Here is a 20,124-nt window from a genome sequence, read left to right as displayed (position 1 = left end):
CCCCGATCTGATCTGATCTGATCTCCTCTTCTGGAAGGGAACCCGAAATGTGCTGGAAAAAGGGACGATAAAAAAGACAACCGAAAGAGGAGGAAATAGAAAAGGTTTTTTCGTATAAAACTCGGTGGGTGTAAGAAAGGTTAACTAGAATCCTCAGATTTGGCTTAACCGTGTCGTTGATTTTCGTTGACGTTTTTTTTAATACTTTAACAAACATAAAAAGTACCTTGCGGGCGTCAAACCAAATGCGACGGATTATGGATCGATTTGCAAATAGCTTTGATGCGTTAGCTTCGAGGCTAGCCCCAAGCCCAAGAGCTCCACGACCATATTCTCCCAAAAAAAACGGAACAGCCAATCAGATCGAAGCTGGGCGGCGCAGCGTGTATGATTGTACACCCGGGAACGTAAACCCTTTGTGAGGCACACAATGAAACAATACTGAGCAAATCGAGTCCCTCTGGTGGAGCCCGCCCTGGTCATTACAGCACGGCTTGTAGTCACAGTGATCGTGAGAGAGAGAGGAACAACGAAACAAGGTAGGTAGGTTGAGGTTAATAGCCGGCCAGGAGCGAAGGCGGGAGGGGGGGGTGGGGTTAGGGTTGGCGGTGGTACAGACCTGCAGTAGCTTAATCCACGGTGTGTGTGTGTGAGTGAATGTGTGCATGTGTGTGTATGTTTCCCTGCATAGTGTTTGACGGAATCAACTCTCATACCCTGCATGACACACTGTGGTGGTGGCGTTGCCGTCGTCCTGGTGGGTCTCCAGAGATTAGAGACACACAAAAGGTGTGTGTGTGTGTGTGTGTGTGTGTGTGTGTGTGTGTGTGTGTGTGTGTGTGTTGTGTGTGTGTGTGTGTGTGTGTGTGTGTGTGTGTGTGTGTGTGTGTGTGTGTGTGCCTGTGCACATGTGTGTGCATCTTTTAGCAAAGCAAAAGACAGACGGAGAGGTTGGGGGTCCTGGACTTGGATTGAGCTTGGGTAGAAAGAGTGTTAACAGTAGTGTTTGGGGGGGGGGGGGGGGGATGGGTTGGGGGAGGGGGGGGGGGGGGGGTGGGGGGGGGTGGGTGGGGTGGGTGCAACAAGGATACAGACATTGTGGTTTCCTTTTAGTGCAACAGAACAAACAACCGGCGAGTGGCCCCAGACCGCCCCCAGACCGGCCCTTGAGTGGCCCCTGAGCGGCCCCAGAGAGGGGAGAGTGTGTGGGACCCCCGCGTCCAGGGACAGTCCGTCAGAGCACCTCCCGGAGCTGCGGCCCACCACAGCCAAACAAAAATAATAAGAAGGGATCTCCAACGGAACCCATCCACAGTTCAACTCTTTGAGTGAGTTCTTTGTCTTTGTCGTCGAGCTCCATCTCTGCGTCTCTTCGCTGCTTCCCAGAGTCAGTCCTTCCTCCTCCTCCTCCTCCTCCTCTCGGAGGTTCTTTGGCCCCGCCCACTGAGCCACAGAGGGTGTCCGGTCCAAGGCCGTCTTTCCGCAAAAATCCCCCCTTATCGTTCCCCCTTCGGATCCACCGCCCTGCTGGCACAACACCCCGGGGTTCTTGTCCATGTCACCCCGTCATCATCATCATCATCATCATCATCATCATCATCATCATCATCAGAACTGAACCAGAGCTGAAAAGGGACTCCAAAGTGACTCTTGGTCCAGTGAGGTGTGGTTATCAAACACATCGTTCCTCATGGTAGAAGCAATACAACACAGACACGGACAGGTGTGCGCCTATGAAACACACTGTCCCTGTCGTAGAAACGATAAAACACAGACTGAGAGGTGTGTGGTACAGCGACTGTTTTGTTGTTGAGCGGTTTGACACACGACCGTATTTACACTTGATTGAGAAGCACCTCACTTATCTGCTCTGCAAGGTTGGTTGGTTGTTTCTGAGTGAACTGTGTGTGTATTGTGTGTGTAATGTGGTGTGTGTGTGTGTGTGTGTGTGTGTGTGTGTGTGTGTGTGTGTGTGTGTGTGTGTGCGTTTGTGTGTGTGCATGCATGCATCATATACATTGGGGACAGCTGCACTGAGTTGAGAGGTGAGGTAGAATATGTTGGTTCGAGGTGGGATATGGAAACACAATGCAGCCAATGGGGAAAGCCCAGAGGTACATGGGCGGAATCACTGTGTGACGGACAGGTCAGGGCGGCCAATGAGGACGACACAGGCATCCGGTGAACAGAAATAAAGAAAAAAAAATACACAAAAGTAGAGGTAACTTAAAAATAAAAAATAAAACCATAAAAAAACAAGAACCGCCGATGGAGTACGGCCAAACGTATCAGAGTATGGATTGTTTGAATATGTACGGATGTGTATTTGTGAGGTAAAGAAAAAAAAAAGAGGTATGTCTGACAGGAGAGGTATACTTTATAAATACATAGTGTGTATACTCAGGTAAACGGTACTGTGGGGTTTGCGTGCGTCGAACGCCACTATCTCCTTCTTCATTTTTTTTGTTGTTACCCTCAGGCGCTTGCACAACAAAGACAATCCGAAAGCACCGAAAGTACTCATTAAAAAAATACTTTGAAAGACGGAAACGGCCTTTACCAGTTGTGAGGTATTAGTCTGTGTAGTTCGGCATGTTCCACTGAGTGGGCGGTGTGTGTGTGTGTGTGTGTGTGTGTGTGTGTGTGTGTGTGTGTGTGTGTGTGTGTGTGTGTGTTGTGTGTGTGTGGTGTGTGTGTGGTGTGTGTGTGTGTGTGTGTGTGGTGTGGGGCGGGGGGGGTGTGTGTGCGGAGGAGGGATGTCGAACAGCTTGAAAAAGCTCCGTTGGTGGATATCCTTTATGCAATGACTTCTCTGCATAATGCTCAGTATGCACAATGCAGTGTATGTTCTTCTAGTTTACTTGTGGTTCTGTGTGTGTGTGTGTGTGTGTGTGTGTGTGTGTGTGTGTAAATGAATGTGTGTGTGTATGTGTGTGTGTGTACAAATGCGAGTGTGCGCACGTGTGTGTTGCTCTGAATGCTGCCCTTCCGTAAACGTACATGTTTCAGCCTCAATACTGTGGTGCCACTGCCACCACACACGCACACGCGCACGCACACACACACATCTTGACATGGAACGGTTTTTCACAGTGTCAGCTAGGACCAGCAGTGAACACAATGGAAACAGAGGGGAGAGCGTTCCCCTCTGCGGACAGACGCACGGACACTGTAACACGTATTTACAAAAGAAGTCACCAGAAAATCGAACGACCGAAAGAAAAAAAAAATCTCACAAGCAAGATTGTCAGTGTGTCTCTTGGGGGACAGTGCGAGTGTGTTTGTGTGGTGATTACATCTGAGGGCCTCGGAGAGAGTGTGGGGGGGGGGGGGGGGCACGGCTTATTGTGCAACCCCCCCCAGAGACAAACACACGGTTTCTTTTAGAATCCACCCCCCCGACGACAAACAGCCCCCCCCCCCCGTCTCCCTCTCCTCTCCTCCGAGTCCAATCCTCCTCGGATCGGACCGATGGGAGAAGGCCGGCTCGCGGCGGGAGAGGGAGGGGGCGGTCGGCGTGGCGATGGGGTGGAGGGGAGGGGGGGGGTTCCTCCGTCGTGGTCGCCGCCGCCGCCGCCGTCACACCTCCTGGTCCTCGAACACCTCCAGGAAGAGCGGCGGGAAGAGCTCGTTGGGGCACTCGACCTTCATGTGGAGGAAGCGGCTGGCGTGGCACGCGCCGATCATAAGGCGCAGGTCCGTCACCTTCATCAGCAGCTTGGGCCAGAAGTGGGGGATGCTGTGCTTGCGGCTGTTGATGTAGTGCTCGAAGGCCAGCAGGTAGGTCTCCTGGCACTGCTCGATCTTCTCCACGCTGGTCAGGCCCGAGCGGTCTGGAGGGGGGGGGGGGGGGGGGGGGGGAGAAAGAAGTTGGTTTTAGTAAAAAAAAAACAAAAAAAAAAAAGATCTTTTTTGAAGGTTTTTATCATTTTTATTGTAATTGTAGAGACAGGGATGAGTGGGAGGTGTTCTGTGTATGTAACTGTGTGTTTGTGCTCATTATTATCATTTATGTTTCTAATTAAAAGAATTGATTCCGAAGGTTTCATCCGTGTTGTTGTAGAGGCGGGAAGGTGCAGGCGAGAGGGGAGGGGGAAACATGCAGCAAAGGACCGCGGGCTGGGAAATGGAACCCGGGTCAGTGGGGTCGGGGCTAAAGTGCTGACTGTGGTTCCACGTCGACGCAACGCAATGACCACGCAGACGCTTCGAGGGGGGGGGGCGGTCGCGGAAACCGTCGGTTTGGTGTCTGCGGTCGGGTTTTAATTTTGGGGGAAAGCGGAGAACCGATCACAGCCCTTGCCGCCGCGACGTGAGGACGAAAAGGGTCCGTAAACCCCCTTGCGTTGGGTAAATGTGGAACCATAATCAGCCCTTAAGCCTTAATGGTACACCCTCTGCCCGGTGGAACACCAGGGCAGCCCTGTTCTTAGTATTTTTATCACTTTTTGAGACGTTTTATTTTTTCTTCGTTCACAGCTGCTCCTGCACTTAGCCTCTTTTCGTTTCCCCTCCAAGTGGCTTTATGTTTTGACCCCTGCCGCGTACAAACACACTCCGTTTAAGGGTCTAGCCGGGAGATATTTTTAGCACAGAAAGGCTATGTTTGAGGAAAGAAGGGATTAGAGGCTAATTCGAGAATTAGCGATAGATTACATTGGGCCGCCGACATTTTATACGGTCAGTCGGGGCAAGTTCTCTCAAACACCAACTGACGTTTACCGGCCTCATCAAATACAAATATGCTCATGTTAATAACTGCACAGTTCTAGTTAAAGAGCCGGTGAGCCCGCTGTTAAAGCTCGAACTCAAACACTATCAGATCGACACAAGGCGTTATACGTTAAAGGTCTGAAAAGCTAAACTAGGACCTTACCCCTTTTCTTTTCTAAATTGGGGACTTATTTCAGTAACATTGATAAAAATGCATAGATTACTACGACGACGGTCATATAAGACGAAATGACCACGTTTCGAACAACAACATAAAACCTGTTTTGGGTTGATTGTATGCGAAGTAGGCTAACTTTTTTGACCAAGTGTCGGTTGATCCCCTGCTGTCGTTAGGACCAACAGAGGTGGAGCCCGGATCAGCCGGCGTGGCGGATGTGGTGTCAACTGTCAGGACCACCGACCCTGGTTCACTCCGGTATTTGTTGAGGAGGAGACAAGGCCTTCGTGTTCTGAGAGGCCCTGTTGTTTGTGTTTAACCACGCGCCAATTTCACGCCTCGTTTACCATGCAAATCATCCCTGCGCACACAGCCTTGTTTTTTCCACTGTGGCTCTGTCCCAACCCCCACCCGTCTGCCTCAGGGGGGGCCGCAGCAGCCACCCTCCCCACCAGGTCCCCCCCCCCCCCCCCCCCAGATGGGGGAAAGGGGGCTTGGGGATGCGTGGGGATAACCCACCGTGTCAAACATTGGCCGGACAAGACAGGGACAGAGGATAATAAAACTAAAAAAAAATAAAGACTCCCTATTAAGCCTCATTACAATTTTATAGACTAATTGATAGTATTAATCCATATTATGTTAATATTCCAAGTTGTAGTGGTCGTAGTATAGATATAGATATCTATATTTATCATAATGTCGTCTAGATGTTTACATAATGCATGCATGTAGGGAACAACATAAAAATAAAATAATAAAGGAGTTCTCCCACGATGACAATCCCCACCACAAAGACGGACGTGTCTCTCCCTGCGTGTGTGCGCGTGCGTGTGTGCGTGCGCGTGCTTCCAGGCGCCTGCGTTCACGCACACGCCCCCCCCCCCCCTCACCGGAGCTCATGAGCAGCACGGCCTGCATCAGCGCCACCCCGGTCGCCAGGTTGAACTGAACTGCGCCAGGCGCTTGCCCAGGTCGAAGATGGTCCGAGACCACGCCCAGCCCAGCCGTTCTCGTTCTCGCGCTTTACACCCCGCATCTCGCCTCTGATCTTCAGCGTCTCCTGCTCCGTGGTCGTAGCGCACTGCCGCGCAGCGACGATGATCTCCATTGCGCAGCCCTTCAGCAGGATGATCTGGTCCTCGCAGGGCACTTGGGAGAGGGGAGCACACTGTTAGCTTCAGCTAGCCCGATGAGGGTTAGCACGACGCTTAGCATCAGCTAGCATGAGGAATTAACACAACGCTTAGCTTCAGGTAGCATGAGGAGGTTGGCACAACGCTTAGCATCAGCTAGCAATGAGGAGGTCAGCACAACGTTTAGCATCAGCTAGCAATGAAGGAGGTCCATCACACGCTTAGCCTCAGCTAGCAATGAGGAGTTAGACAACGCTTGCGTCAGCTGCATGAGAGGTCAGCACACACGCTTAGGCACAGCCTACATGAGGAGGTTGGCAAAAAAAAAAAAAAAAAAAAAAGCAACGTTAGCATCAGTATCATTGAGGTTAGCACAAGGATTATCTTCGGTAGCATGAGGGAGTTGGCACAAACGCGTAGCTTTCAGGTACATGAGGAGGTGGGCAAATGCTAGCATCAGGTAGCAGAGGAGGTGATCACAAGGCTTAGCTTCAGGTAGCATGAGGAGGTTATCACAAGGCTTAGCTTCAGGTAGCATGAGGAGGTTAGCACAACACTTAGCATCAGGTAGCATGGATTAGCACACCGCTTAGCATCAGGTGGTTAGAACAATGCTTAGCATTACGTTAGCACAACGCATAGCGCTTCAGCGGGAGGATTTGCTCCTCACAGGGCAGCTGGGAGAGGAGCAACACTGTTCAATCAGCTAGCAGGATAAGGTCGCACAACGCTTAACATTAACGTTTGCACATTAGCACAACGCTTAGCATCATGCTTAGCTTTTCAGCACGATGATATCGTCCTCACAGGGCATCTAGGGAGGGGATCACAACACTTAGCTTCAGCTAGCATGTGGATGTTAGCACAACGCTTAGCATGAGGTAGCATGAGGAGGTTAGCACAACACTTAGCACTAGGAGGTTAGCACAAAGCTTAGCATGAGGAGGTTAGCACAACGCTTAGCATGAGGAGGTTGGAGGTTAGCTCAACGCTTAGCATTAGGACGTTAGCACAACGCTTAGCATGAGAAGGTTAGCACAACGCTTAGCATGAGGAGGCTAGCATAATGCTTAAAATGTGGTAGCCCGAAGGAGTATAGCACAAGGCTTAGCATCAGGTCACCATGACGAAGTATGGTTTCATTAGGGCGGGGGAGATCTTAAATGAAAAGGGCAGAGTAAAATATAGTGGATAGATAACACTGCAGTTTCATGGATTGATTCTCGTCCAAATCTCAACATCAATCCATAATGATCCAAAAATAAATGTCGATGTCAAACGTACGCGCGTCAAATGTTCACTGGAGAAGATCGGATTAAAGACGTTCGATAACCTTGGATCCCAATTTCATGGTGTTCAAACTGAGTATGAGGTAACAACAGAGTACGCACGGATAATGATTGAGCAAGTTTCGGCCACACTCCCCACATAACGATGAGACTGGAGAAACCGCCCTACATTAATTACACTGAATACTCAAAAGCTCTGAATACGTCTGCCACTCAGAAGCAGTCAGAAGCGCCCAAGGGCTGAGAACCAATAGGAATAAACCGCTGGTGATGGAAATGACCTTCGCTGCGAGGCGCTGGGATGATTTGAGTGTTTTGCGGAAACAAAGGATAACATGTCATTATGGACTTAAAGGGCTCTGGCACGCATGGATGGTTACAACTTACAACAGCCAGTTTTGGTATGCCAAGCAACGCTAATCAAGTCTACTGACCACAGTGCGCCCCGAATCGTATCGTAGCGAGGGGGGAGGAGCCTAAACACCAAGGCAGCCCCGCCCATCAGAAGACGAGCTCCACCAGCCTGTTTGGTTTTAGTTTTAAGCCAACAGAGATCTGTGGAGAGGTTGGTTTAGCTCCGTAGGTAGAGGGCACTTTTAACCGGAAGGTTGCTAGCTCGATCCCCGGCTCCTCCTAGCTGAGTGTCAATGTGTCCCTGAGCAAGACACCTCACCCTAATTTCTCCCTACGAGCTGGAGATCGCCTGGTATGGTTGACTCCGCCGTCGGTGTGCGAATGTGTGTTTGAACCGTTGTTAGTCACTTCCGTTAAAAGCATCTGCTAAATGCAAGCAGTGTGTTACAAACTTGACCCTTTGTTTGATCAAAGGTTCCTCCTACCCAAAACCCGAAATAGACACGTATCTTTTATGCGGTTTATCCGTTACTAATAACGCCGAAGGGAGAAACACAGGAACAAGAACTTCCCCTAAAAATGAGTCATAATCCAGGGCAGTTCATTAAGTATTCATGTGTATTCAGAGGAACACTAACACATTACATTTTCAGGACTTTAAAGAACGTACCTATTCTGAGAGAGAGGGATTCAATTGTTCATTTATGGAAGATATTTCAAGTATAACAAGTTTTCTGTACCAACTAAAATGTTTTCAGATGGTTGGGAAAGGATGATTGTTTGTTATGGGGTTTATCCCGTGCCATCGGTTATGTAACCAGACACCTCCTGCAATATGCATGATCACTGCTCTCAGCTATAGTCTACCCACACCGTCATGTCTGCACACACACACACATACGAACGCACACACACGCACGAGGAACACACACACCCGCACACGGAACACACACAGACAGACAAACACACACGCACACACACATACAACCAGAAAGACACACACACACACACACACACGCACACAGACACACACACACACACACAGAATACACACCCGGACACGGCACACAAACACACAACCAAAGATAAACACACACGCACGCACACACACACAGACACCCCCACACACACGCACGCACACACACACACACACACAGACACACACACGCACGCGCACACACACTCCGGTCCACTCCATTAAAACCCTCCTCTAACCAGACATGCTCTTCCTCTGAGGTACCGTCTGGCTCTTGCTCCTCGCCGGCCGTCACGCGGCTCAGACGGAACAAAGGAACGGGGCAGAAGACGTCCCGACGACCCACGTTCCTGGTTCTAATCGCGCGAGAAGCATTGATCAAAACTGGTCTTGACAATCAGAGCAAAACACAAATCCGGTTTGGGGGACACGCCCCCTACGCGGGCACACCCCCATCCTGGAAAATGGGGACCAGGCCTATGAGAGCAAAGGCAGACAACACTTTTATCCGGTTTGGGGGACACGCCCCCGTACGCGGGCACACCCCCACCCCGGAACAGGGGGAACCAGGGCCTTGTTCCCGATAACGATGGATCTTCGCTCGTACGATCATTCTCACGGTGATTCTTGCGAACCATCGTGAAGTTCCCCGAAACTCCTCTTAACATGAACGCGCGTTCGCTGCACTCACGACGTTCGTAGGATTGTACCTGTCCACTGATAGGTGCTGAAACGGGCTATGACGCAGGGGGAGACGCAGGAATGTCGCAGGAAAATGGGGTTAAAAAGGGTAAAAATATCTCCCCATCGAGGCCAAGAGCAGAGTAGCCTACGAAAAGAATAGACTGCAATAATATGAATGCTAATGATATTAGAACACAATTGATTAGGCCTAGGCCGACATATGCTATATCAGTCCTAATCCTGAACGCACTGTGCATACATTTTTTTCACGGTATTTCCCCCCCTGAAATAATTCAATATTATACAAATCCAAAGGGGCTTGTGTGACAACTACATTTATCTTAATGTGCTGATTTCTGAAACATACTTTGCGCGGCAAAGAGAGCCGACTTTATCTGATTCCGCATAAGGTTTCATTGATTGGCTCCTGATTAGGAGAGCTTGGTCTAGATCCTGCCCATATTGTTGGGCAGTATGTAGTAGGCTATAGGTAGGGTTCGGGTTATGATTCCATCTCTGCGGGGGTCTCTTAAAGTTGTTGAGGGGGGGGTGGGACATAAATATGGGCTATTATGACACGGCTCTTCTCCATGCCGTGGAACGCTCCGTTCACTTGCATGGGCCCTTCACGCAAACGCCAACGTCTTCGGTTGCTTAGCGACGTCAACGTCTTTGGCTAACTATTTCTCTGCTGATCAACAATACGAATGGTAACAAATACATTTATTTTCCCGATAAGGACCGGCGTTCTATTTTCCCTTACTTAACGTTAAAATTACTCTGCATGTGGAAGGGAAAATAGCTTTATTTGTAATTACAATATTATGCTGCTGTTCTCAGAGACCCCAGACCTCTCTCTATGGGAGCTCAGCTCCCACCTAACTCGAACCCTGGCTATAGGTCTTTTTACACTGCCAAGCCGTTTCCTGTGAAAAACCGAGGGGGTCAACCCCCGGTCGTCTCGTCACGGCGCAGGCTTTCTTGGTTCACTGGAGAAGAACTGGCTGCAAACAGAGTCTCTGACCTCTTTAGAATAATTTGTATTGTTGCATACTCCCGAATGTTTTCATTCTTTTTATGAATGTGGACACCCGCATGCAATAATGAATTCACGTCTGAGTGTAGACTACAAACGCGGTGATCTATGGTCAGGGATGTTCGTTACTGTCTAGACACGGTCCAATAAATAGTGAACTTCAACACAGCCTCACCGAAGCGCCTACAGTGCTTAATGCAAACCATCGCAACAAAAAACGCCTGCAGAGATTCTCAGACACCCGCTGGTCTCAGCATGATTCATGTCTACAGTAGCCTATGCCTTCTGTCATTGATCAATATGAGGACATTTTAACCACGAGGGTTGAATTAAAATCAGAGGGAGACAGCAAGTGCAGCTCGAAAGCGACCTCCCACACAAGATTTTATTACATGCCTTGTGACGTGGCGTTTGACATTTCGGCTGCGCATGTATTTTTTGAATTTTAAATTGATGCAATAAATTATGTTGTTGTTGACTTCTAACATGTCTCTATCTTTGCTGTTTAAATCTAACACTAGTCTATGAGTAATATATCGGTGGTAACTACTGTTTTTGGTTGCGAAATTGTGCCAGCTGGGCATTCCGTGGTATTGGATGTGTTTATACACGGAATGTCCGCTGGTGACGCCACTGAGGCTATAGTAGGCTAACGATGCTCTTAGCGTCCTACGCGTACCCCTGGAGTCCTCGTTAGCTACGAGCGTTGTCAAGACGTTCGTGACCAACGATGCCTTCGGGGAAACGGTGTCAAAACTGTACGATGCTCGTACGACGCACTTCACGATCCACTTAGGGTAACGATGCTTTCGGGAAACTGGGCCCAGGCCTATGAGAGCAAAGGCAGACAAAACAAGTAGCACACACCACCCGCGACGCTACCATTGGGCCAGGGTGGGCCTGGGCCAACCCATTTTAGTTCCGGGCCCGCCCATTTTGACCCAGGCCTATAGTGAGTAGTGAGTGATTTTCATTCTAGCTGTTCATCCAATAAGCAGCCTGAGGAAAGCGTTGAGTAAAAGCTTCTCAGCCAATCAGCGGCTTCTACTCCCACGTGTGGACTGCCTGCCCACAGGCTGCAATACGCACGTTGATTCTACTGGGCAAATCATCACCTGTACAGCAGAACTCGGACCTACAGAAATTATGGAATGACGTAATGGACAAGCAGATGATGGAGCCAAACACTTTTCCATTCCGGTGGAAGACGCAGAGCACCCTGTGTTTGTGCAGCAGCTTAAAAGAAAGGCAAAGGCCAACAAGACCGTGAACGAGAAAAAAGAAACACTCGTAGAAGTGCCCGACGCATGCCTCCCCGTGATATTTCCCCCAACATGAACAGCCTCCTCACATTGCCCATGGCGACAAGTATTGTCTTTTCAGACTCTTTTCAGCTGTCAATCGGATAAATACAGGCACCAGGGCAGCAATGTTGACGGATAGACTGAACTCGTTGTCCCTGCTTTCATTTGAAAGGGAATTGACAGATTCACTGGAATATCAAGAAGTCCTTGCTGTGTTCAGCACGAAACCCCGGCGTCTCCTGCTGTAACAAGCCCCAAGTCCCACAAGCAAGTTTTAATGATTTGGGTTCATTTGTGGTTATTCATCAGTTTTCTCGGATTGTTATGCTGTTGTTTATATGGTTAGCTATGTTATTCATCAAATTATTAATAAGCTACAGGGGAGAAATAATTTTGGATCGTTTTCCTGCTGTTTGTGTTTAGCAACTGTGTCAGATTCAATGCTGCCGTTATTTCATGTCCATGCAAATAATTGTGGACAGTTCCCTGCCCGCTGTGCTGGGTCAATAAATGGAAAGAGAAAGACCCTCCAAAGATATAAGTCAGTTTCAGTCTTTTTGTGTAATGAACGTTCAAAAGAGATAACTGAAGTTAGGCTTACAGCCAAGGTGTATGTTTTTTTTTTATCCGCTTCAGCTCTGAGCCGAGGACAGCGACACAAGAGCCTCACAGGTACTAGTCTACTGAGTCGCTTTCCTCAGTGCCTCAGAGAAGCGCTGAAACGGAGACGAAGGGGAACCCGTTTTTATTTTATTTTAACTGGCCCATCCAGTTTTCTGGAGGCCCGCCCACAATCAACATCCTGGCGCCGCTATTGGCACACGCACAATGACAACTGAAAGGCCAGTGTGGCCGTCACAGCGGCCAATCAGCAGCCGGCCGGGGGTGGTGACGAGCCAAGCTTCCTGCGCTCATTAGCACCTCATCCCTCAGCTGGGGCGAGCGCTAAAGAGAGCGGGAGAAGTTGGAGAGCCCGTCCAATCGGCTGCCTGCAGTCCCACTAACGAGCCTTCGTTAGCGGAGCACAATGGAAGCCCTGGAGTTCCAGGGAGGACGCCTGGCAACACGCTGACGGAGGACACCGGCCGGCACCAGCTCCTCCACCCTGGTTAACACACCGAGCTGACGGAGGACACCGGCGGACACCAGCTCATCTGTCCTAGCTAGAACACCCATCGGATGAGTACACCACCCACCAGCCACCGTTTCATCCTAGTTTACACCACCAGCTGATGGAGGACGACGCCTGACGCCACCGCGTCGATCCTGGCTTGTTCAGCCTGACGTAGGACTCCACCTCAGCCCCTCCTAGGGAACACACCCAGAGGATGTAGTACACCACCTAGCACCACCCCATCCATCCTAATGATCGCAGAGGCGCACCTAATTGGGGCCCGGGCCCCTGGTGAGAGGGATGGCTGCTCCAGATTTAAAGCCGAGCGGTTTCATTTGATACTCGCGGGGAGGACGACAGACGGAACGAGAGGGACGGAAATAACCCTGACACGCACGCTCCCGACACACACGCCCACAGACGTGCTCCCCACACACACTCTGACACACACACGCCCCCTCACACACACACTGACACACACGCTTCCGACACACACTCCCGACACAACCACGTTCCTAACACACACACTGATACATCACTCACACACACGCTCCTGACACACACGCTCCTGACACACACGCTCTTCACATACACGCTGATGCACGCACTCCACACACCTGAACACACCTGAACACACACAAGGCACGCTAAAACGAGAGGACGGATTGATGAAGAAGGCTGTGGGACGATTGAACGCACGGAGGGCAGAAGGGAAGAGGCTTTGGCTAAAGCATACGATTGTAATTGTTTCATTGGGATGACGCATGCAGAGATGCACTCAAACCCACACAGCCCCCCCCCCCCCCCTTCCCAAGCCCCCCAACACAGAGCCCCGCCCTCACAGCCTACCTCGGAGAACATGGGCAGCTTCTTGGCGAAGTCGACCACGCGGGTGATGGCGGGGGTGATGATCTTGGTGAACTCGCTGAAGGCCTCCAGGTCCACCTTGTCCCCGTCCGGCGTGGGCACCATGGGGCCCTGGCCGATGTCCTCCGGCTGGACGCACACACACGCGCACACACACACACACACACACACACACACACACACACACACACACACACACACACACACACACAGAACACAAACACAAAGCACACATTCACATACACACACAAAGATACATGCACAAACACACATAAACATATACACACATACACACACACACCGAGACACACACACACACACACGCACACACACGTGGACACAGAACACACATTCACATACAAACACAAAGATGCATGCACAAACACACACACACACACACACACACACACACACACACACACACACACACACACACACACACACACACACACACACACACACACACACACACACACACACGGACACATAACACACACACACACACACAGAGACACACACACAGAACACACACTCACATACAAACACAAAGATACATGCACAAACACACATATACATGCACACACACACAGAGACACACACACACACACATAAAAAAACAAACACAAACACACACACAGTAAACGTCAAAGAGTTTCATTTATCAAATGCAGTGTAGCAAAGGCTCATTCTCGATACCTACAGTAAAGTTGTAAGACATTTTGACAACCCAAATAAATAATAAAATGGAAATATGAAATTCAGCCTCATTATAAATCAAAGCAGTACACATCAAACTGGGTGCCATATGAGGGCACACTGGGTATTCACACCATAACTAGGTTATATAACATTACCATTAGTTGGGTTTCGCACCATTACCTCATCAACTATGAATCCATTCTAATGTTGAAAGCTGTTGGCAGTGACTTTGATATCCTTCTGCTATTCAATATTATCACTACTACGATTAATAATCCAGCGAAAAGTAGAGACAGCTGATGTGCCCGTATACCTTCACGCATCTCAATGTTTTCACTCAGTCATTTGAGATGACGTTAACTATCTGAACTTTATGAATGGATTAAAGAGATTTAATACACAGCTTTGTTGAATGCTTGATTGTGATTGGTTTATTGGTTTACTTGGAATATCAGACTGCTGCTATGAATAACAGACTGTTGCTATGGACGCAGGCCAGTCGACTTTTTTAGCAGATTATTTTGGCGGAAGTAATTAAATTACTTGTAAGTCAATAAAAAGAGTTATATTTCTGTCAAATGTTATATGTATTTAATAAGTAGCTGGATAATAAGCATGATAATGTTCAGTGAGCCAAATAAACCCCTTCAAGGTGATTCAATACCCCTCAGATTGGCCTCGTGGTCCTGCATTGTGAAACCCCAGTGATCCCGATAATCCCAATAAACTAAATTATCCATAACTAACATCCGCGTATCCCATACTTACGACTGTACTTTAAAAGGCAGATCAGTTGCAAAAGCACACACGGATTCACAGTGTGCTCAGACCGTGATTCGGCTCCTCGCAACGAATAGCAGGAGGCTAAGGTATGCCGCCCTACCCTTAACCGATGAAACCGGAGCACCCGCCACAGGTTAAGGACATACCGACGACCTGCACAGCCCAGAAAATGTCTGCAGCTCAAAGGCAGACAGAAACACCTCAGGGCTCAGAGTTCAGAACCAATCAGAGTCAAGGGCTGCAGGTGATGTGGTAATCACCCCCAACATCACCTCAGCCCCCCCCCTCCCCCACCCCCACCCCCACCCCCACCCTGCGAGTTTCTGGGATGTCTTGAGAGAAGAGCAACATGTGATTCACATGCCTTTGTGCAGCAACGGTTGCCAGGCAACTGTCATTGACCTTTGTGGCAAGGTAACTGCCGTCGCCGGGAGGCGGAGCCAACGGGTAGCCTCGTGGACCGCGCGCGATTGGTCGAAAGGGAAAACAGTTTTGTAAGAGGTTTTTCATGTTGTCGTTTCATTTTTTTTCTCCTCAAACCCATTAGGTCTGCTTCCCCGCTGTGAATTATTAATGTCGCCGGAACGTTTTTGCCAGTGTTGTAATGCCGCAATCATGAATAACCCTCATTCTGAAGCCGCTGTTGACAAATACGTACATTTCCAATTCATCTTGCCTACACGTGAATGCGAAGGCATCTGGGCGGTCGCCATAGCAACTTGGCGTCCTGCAGCGAAAAAGTTCAGTCGTCCGTGGTAACTACGACAGTGTACTTCATCCTGTGAAAGGAGGAGGGGATCTGACATCCCTCCGACCAATCAGCCACAGGGTTCCACACAAAACCACAAGGCGCCACAACTCTGATGTACATTTAAAGAAGTGCAATGGAAGTAGGGCTCAGCAGTGTAGACAACGGAGGAACGCATTTTAGAAATGAATATTATATCACTAAAACCTGTAGGCTTGGTGGTCGGCCCTTGGGGGTCCGTCTGACCCACGGTGTGGGTGTGTGGGGGAGACAATCCGATTGATTCCCCAGTGTCATCACTGGGGGAGAGACAGTGAGGGCTATATAACACGATAATGACCGGCTTGCTGTGCATTATCTCCCTCATTACACGGCTCTTTACTAAATTAATCAATAATACAACGTTGTTTTTTTTACTCATTTAATTGTTTTTGTATTGCTTCCGCAAAAAAATAAAAGTTTGTTCGATTCTAAATACACATAGCAACCACCTCTTATTTATAGCAGCGGTCTGCGATTTCATATTTTATGATATATAATTTTGGGTGTTTAGCAGACTCTTTTAATCAAAGCGACTTTCAACGGATTATACACACAATCCAAGGCCATACAACGCAAAGGTCAGGAGCAGCCAGGGACAACTCGATACTCAATATAGCTAAGAGGAGACAGGGATCCTCCTGAGCTAAGCCTGAGCTTAGACAAACCCCAGTTGCTATTCAGAAATAACTGCTAGTTCAATCCCCGGCTCCTCCCAGATGTGAGCGTCGAGATGTCCCTGAGCGAGACACCTCGCCAGAGATGTCCCGGAGCGAGACGCCTCGCCAGAGATGTCCCTGAGCGAGACGCCTCACCCAAACCTGCTCCTGACGAGCTGGCTGTCGCCTTGCATGGCTGACTCTGCTGGCGGTGAGTCAATGTGTGTGTGAGTAGGTCGCTTTGCATAAAAGCGCCTGAATGCGAACGTAAAAAAAAAACGCATGGAGAGGAAAGGAGCGGCGTTGGTTACCAGGAACTTGCGCTTCTGCTTCCAGCTGGCGCCCTGGGCGTTGGTGTGGCGGTGGGCCTCAGTCACCATGTGGATCAGGTCCCACTCGCTGTCGCTGGGCTCGGGACGGCTCTGCAGCGTCTTCACCATCTCCTCCTTCTTCCTCTTCTCCCGGTTGGCCTCGATCAGGCGGCGCTTGGCCACGCGCTTCGAGTCGTCCAGCACCACTGTGTGGCGGCGGCGGCGGAGGAAGAGCAGGACAGGGTTAATAATAAGGGGGGGGGGGGGTGCATGTCCTCCCCTATATCTCCCATACCTTCCGACCTGTCTCACTCTATAATAAAGCATAACAAATATAGATATCTTATGAAAAGAACAACCCTGAAACTCGGCACAGAGTGTCCGTGTGACGAAATGTGGTTGAAAACAAGTGCTTTTAAAGTTGAACTGGCGGTGGAAACTATTCAGCGTGAGCATCGAGGCTCCGCCGGTTGATCTTACCCAGATAGTGTTTTGCTAGGAACAAAAGCGTGCTCTGGTTTTATGTTCAAGACGCTAATTAATAATTACAGCTCAGAGTAATGACCGGTGAAAGTTGCCTCGGAGCAAATTTTTGGGCCAGGGGCAGCAACCAGTTTTCTGATGCCTCGAGACTCGTGAGCAGAAACGAGATGCAAAAGGACGTGGATGTCCTCTTCCTGACTGCGTACGCACAATCTAATGAATTATATTGAGCTATTTTGGTATTGTGGGAGAGGGTTTGTGGCCGACAAAAGGGTTTCAAATCTCGCAAAGATGAAAATTGGCACGTGACTTGGCCCTGTACCAGAGAAATCTATCAGAAAAGGCCCTCCCGGGATAAAGATCATAAACCATAAAAAAATGCTGTACTGTGTATTCTTGTGACTATAGTTACGAGAAAAATTTACGAGAAAAGTTACGAGACAAAGTTGCAAGACAAGTGAGCGTGACGTGTTTCGCTACTCATTTAGGAGCACAGCACTATGTTGACTAGCGTCACAAGAGGGCAAGCTAGCAAGCGTTTAAAATTGAAAAGCATGCATGCATATGCGTACATAATTATCCATGCAGCCATAAATATGGATCATGTTTGACCACATTTTGCTTCATAGGAATGCGTGACTAATTTGTGCTTTGGAAAAAAACAACACAAAACGTATGTTTTGAAAAAGTGGGGTTTGGCTTCAGAAGACTTAAGAAGCTGGGAATGAAACCCTGCAGTTGGCCACGAGGCTGTGTTTCCACACTTAATTCTGCTCAAGGAAGGGGGCTCAGACGGTGCTATGAAGTCAACTACAAAGCCTCGCGTGTAAAACTTTATCATCGGTGTTAAGATAGTTTCTGGGCTCATGCTTATGAAAGGCATTGCACCTGCCAATGTCCACAACCTATCCGTCCCCTGTGCGGAGCACACGAGATCCCAGTTTCCCCGTGCACTGTGCCGCTGCTCTTCCAGTGCAGCCCCCCCGCCCCCCCCCTGGTCTACTAGCCCCGATAGTGAGGTTAAAGCCTGTGGAATTAGCCAAGGACCGCCAAAGCGACAAAAGTGGCGGCTGCAGTGATCCACCTATTGGGTGGTGGGGTTGTGGGTAGGGCTGAACGATTTTAAGAAAAAATTGAAATCGCGATTTTTCTGGTAGAGATTGCGGTTTCGATTTCAACCACGATTTATTTTCTTTAAATCAAGTTTCAGTATAAATTAATATAACCAATGAATTCCATTAAGGTAATGCAATAATGAAAACTGCTGGCAACAGATTTCAAATGCAAGACTGTTTATTCAAGTACCTAAGAAACAACAACCAAAAAAGTCAAATAAAAAGGGAGCCCTCTTTCTTAAGTAAACTTGCTTCAATGGCTCATCAGCATCAAAATAATTGCACTTTTGTAAAAAAAAATAATAATAAAAAATAAATAAATAAAAAAAAACTAAAAAAAACGCAGCTTTGACGATCCCAAAATCGTAATGCTCGAGATCGCGATTTTCGGTCGAAAACGATAGATCGTTCAGCCCTAGTTGTGGGTGTTGGGTGCTTCCTACTGGCCGGCGGTTGTTGGTCGCTGGGTGCAGGGTGCTGCAGTGACTCACGGTCCATGGCCATGCCCACGGCGATGCACTTCTTGAAGCGGCACAGCTGGCACTGGTTGCGGGTGATCTTGTCGATGACGCAGCAGGCCTCGTACTTGCAGGAGTAGGCCGGGTGGAGGTTCTTCTGGATGGTCCGGCGGAAGAAGCCCTGAGGGGGGACGGACGGACGGACGTTCAGACCGTCGGACGGGGAGGAGGGACGGTGGGAAAAAAACGACAGCGGACTCTAACTCATCCCCCCCCCCCCCCCCCCCGCGACAATCACGAGCTGATTCGATTTCTGGACCTGATTCGATTGCGGATTAAAGAGGAACACAGGGTTATTAATTAGCAATTGGCCGAGCCATCAAATGTTCCAGATCACATGTCACATGACGGCTGATAACGTCTCGCCTGCCCCCCCCCCCCCCAAGCCGGTCCAACGCCCCGTCGGCCCCCGGGGGCTGGCGGTGTTCCTCTGAGAATGCACGCCAACCGCAGGCAACACTTACTGCTAAACCCAGACAGTCAGCATCGCCAACGTCGTAAATTAAAGGGTTTGTTTTGAGGAAAACGTAAAGGAATACTTTTGAGAGATCTTTTCCGATTACTGACACAGATACTTAATATAATACTACAAAAAATAATAAGGGCTTGCATTTATTCAGTGCTTTTCAGACACCCAAAGCACTTGGATAACGCGTGTGTGTTTGTGTGTGTGTCTGTCTGTATTTGTGTGTGTGTCTGTGAGCGTTCATGTGAGTGTGCGTTTGCATGTGCGGACCGTCCGCCTAGAAACCTTTGGGACTTCTCTCCCGCGACAATGTCGGACTCGGACTTTGCGACTTGGACGAGCTGGAAGCGCTTTCTACTCGCGCTGGTTCACCCAACCCCTCAGAGGGACGCAGATCTCTCTGAGGGGTGCAGATCAGGGCCTCGGGGAGTGTGCGTCTCACGAAATTGAGGGCTTGGAACCCTTCATTTTAATTCCATACGTTGTGGCTTCGGGCAAAAGGAACGCCGCGCCTATATTTAGACACACATGTACAATTCACACAGAAGAACAAAATGTTTATTTTCCCCGCTGGAAACGCCCACGTTACATCGTGTGTTCTCTCCGTGCTCCGCTGACAGGCTCTGGTACCTTTCCACGCGGCGCTGGGGAG

General features: G+C 49.3%; 1 pseudogene; it reads right to left on the bottom strand.

The window, feature by feature from the left end:
- Window positions 1-3,457: 3,457 nt before the first annotated feature.
- Window positions 3,458-19,151, bottom strand: LOC130400039 (thyroid hormone receptor alpha-like; annotated as a pseudogene).
- Between the last annotated feature and the right edge of the window lie 973 nt (window positions 19,152-20,124).

The sequence above is a fragment of the Gadus chalcogrammus genome, chromosome 2 (assembly GCF_026213295.1).
Source record: "Gadus chalcogrammus isolate NIFS_2021 chromosome 2, NIFS_Gcha_1.0, whole genome shotgun sequence".
In the NCBI taxonomy this organism is placed as follows: domain Eukaryota; kingdom Metazoa; phylum Chordata; class Actinopteri; order Gadiformes; family Gadidae; genus Gadus; species Gadus chalcogrammus.
Note: the sequence above shows the minus strand (reverse complement) of the source record. Positions and strands in the feature narration are given on the sequence as shown.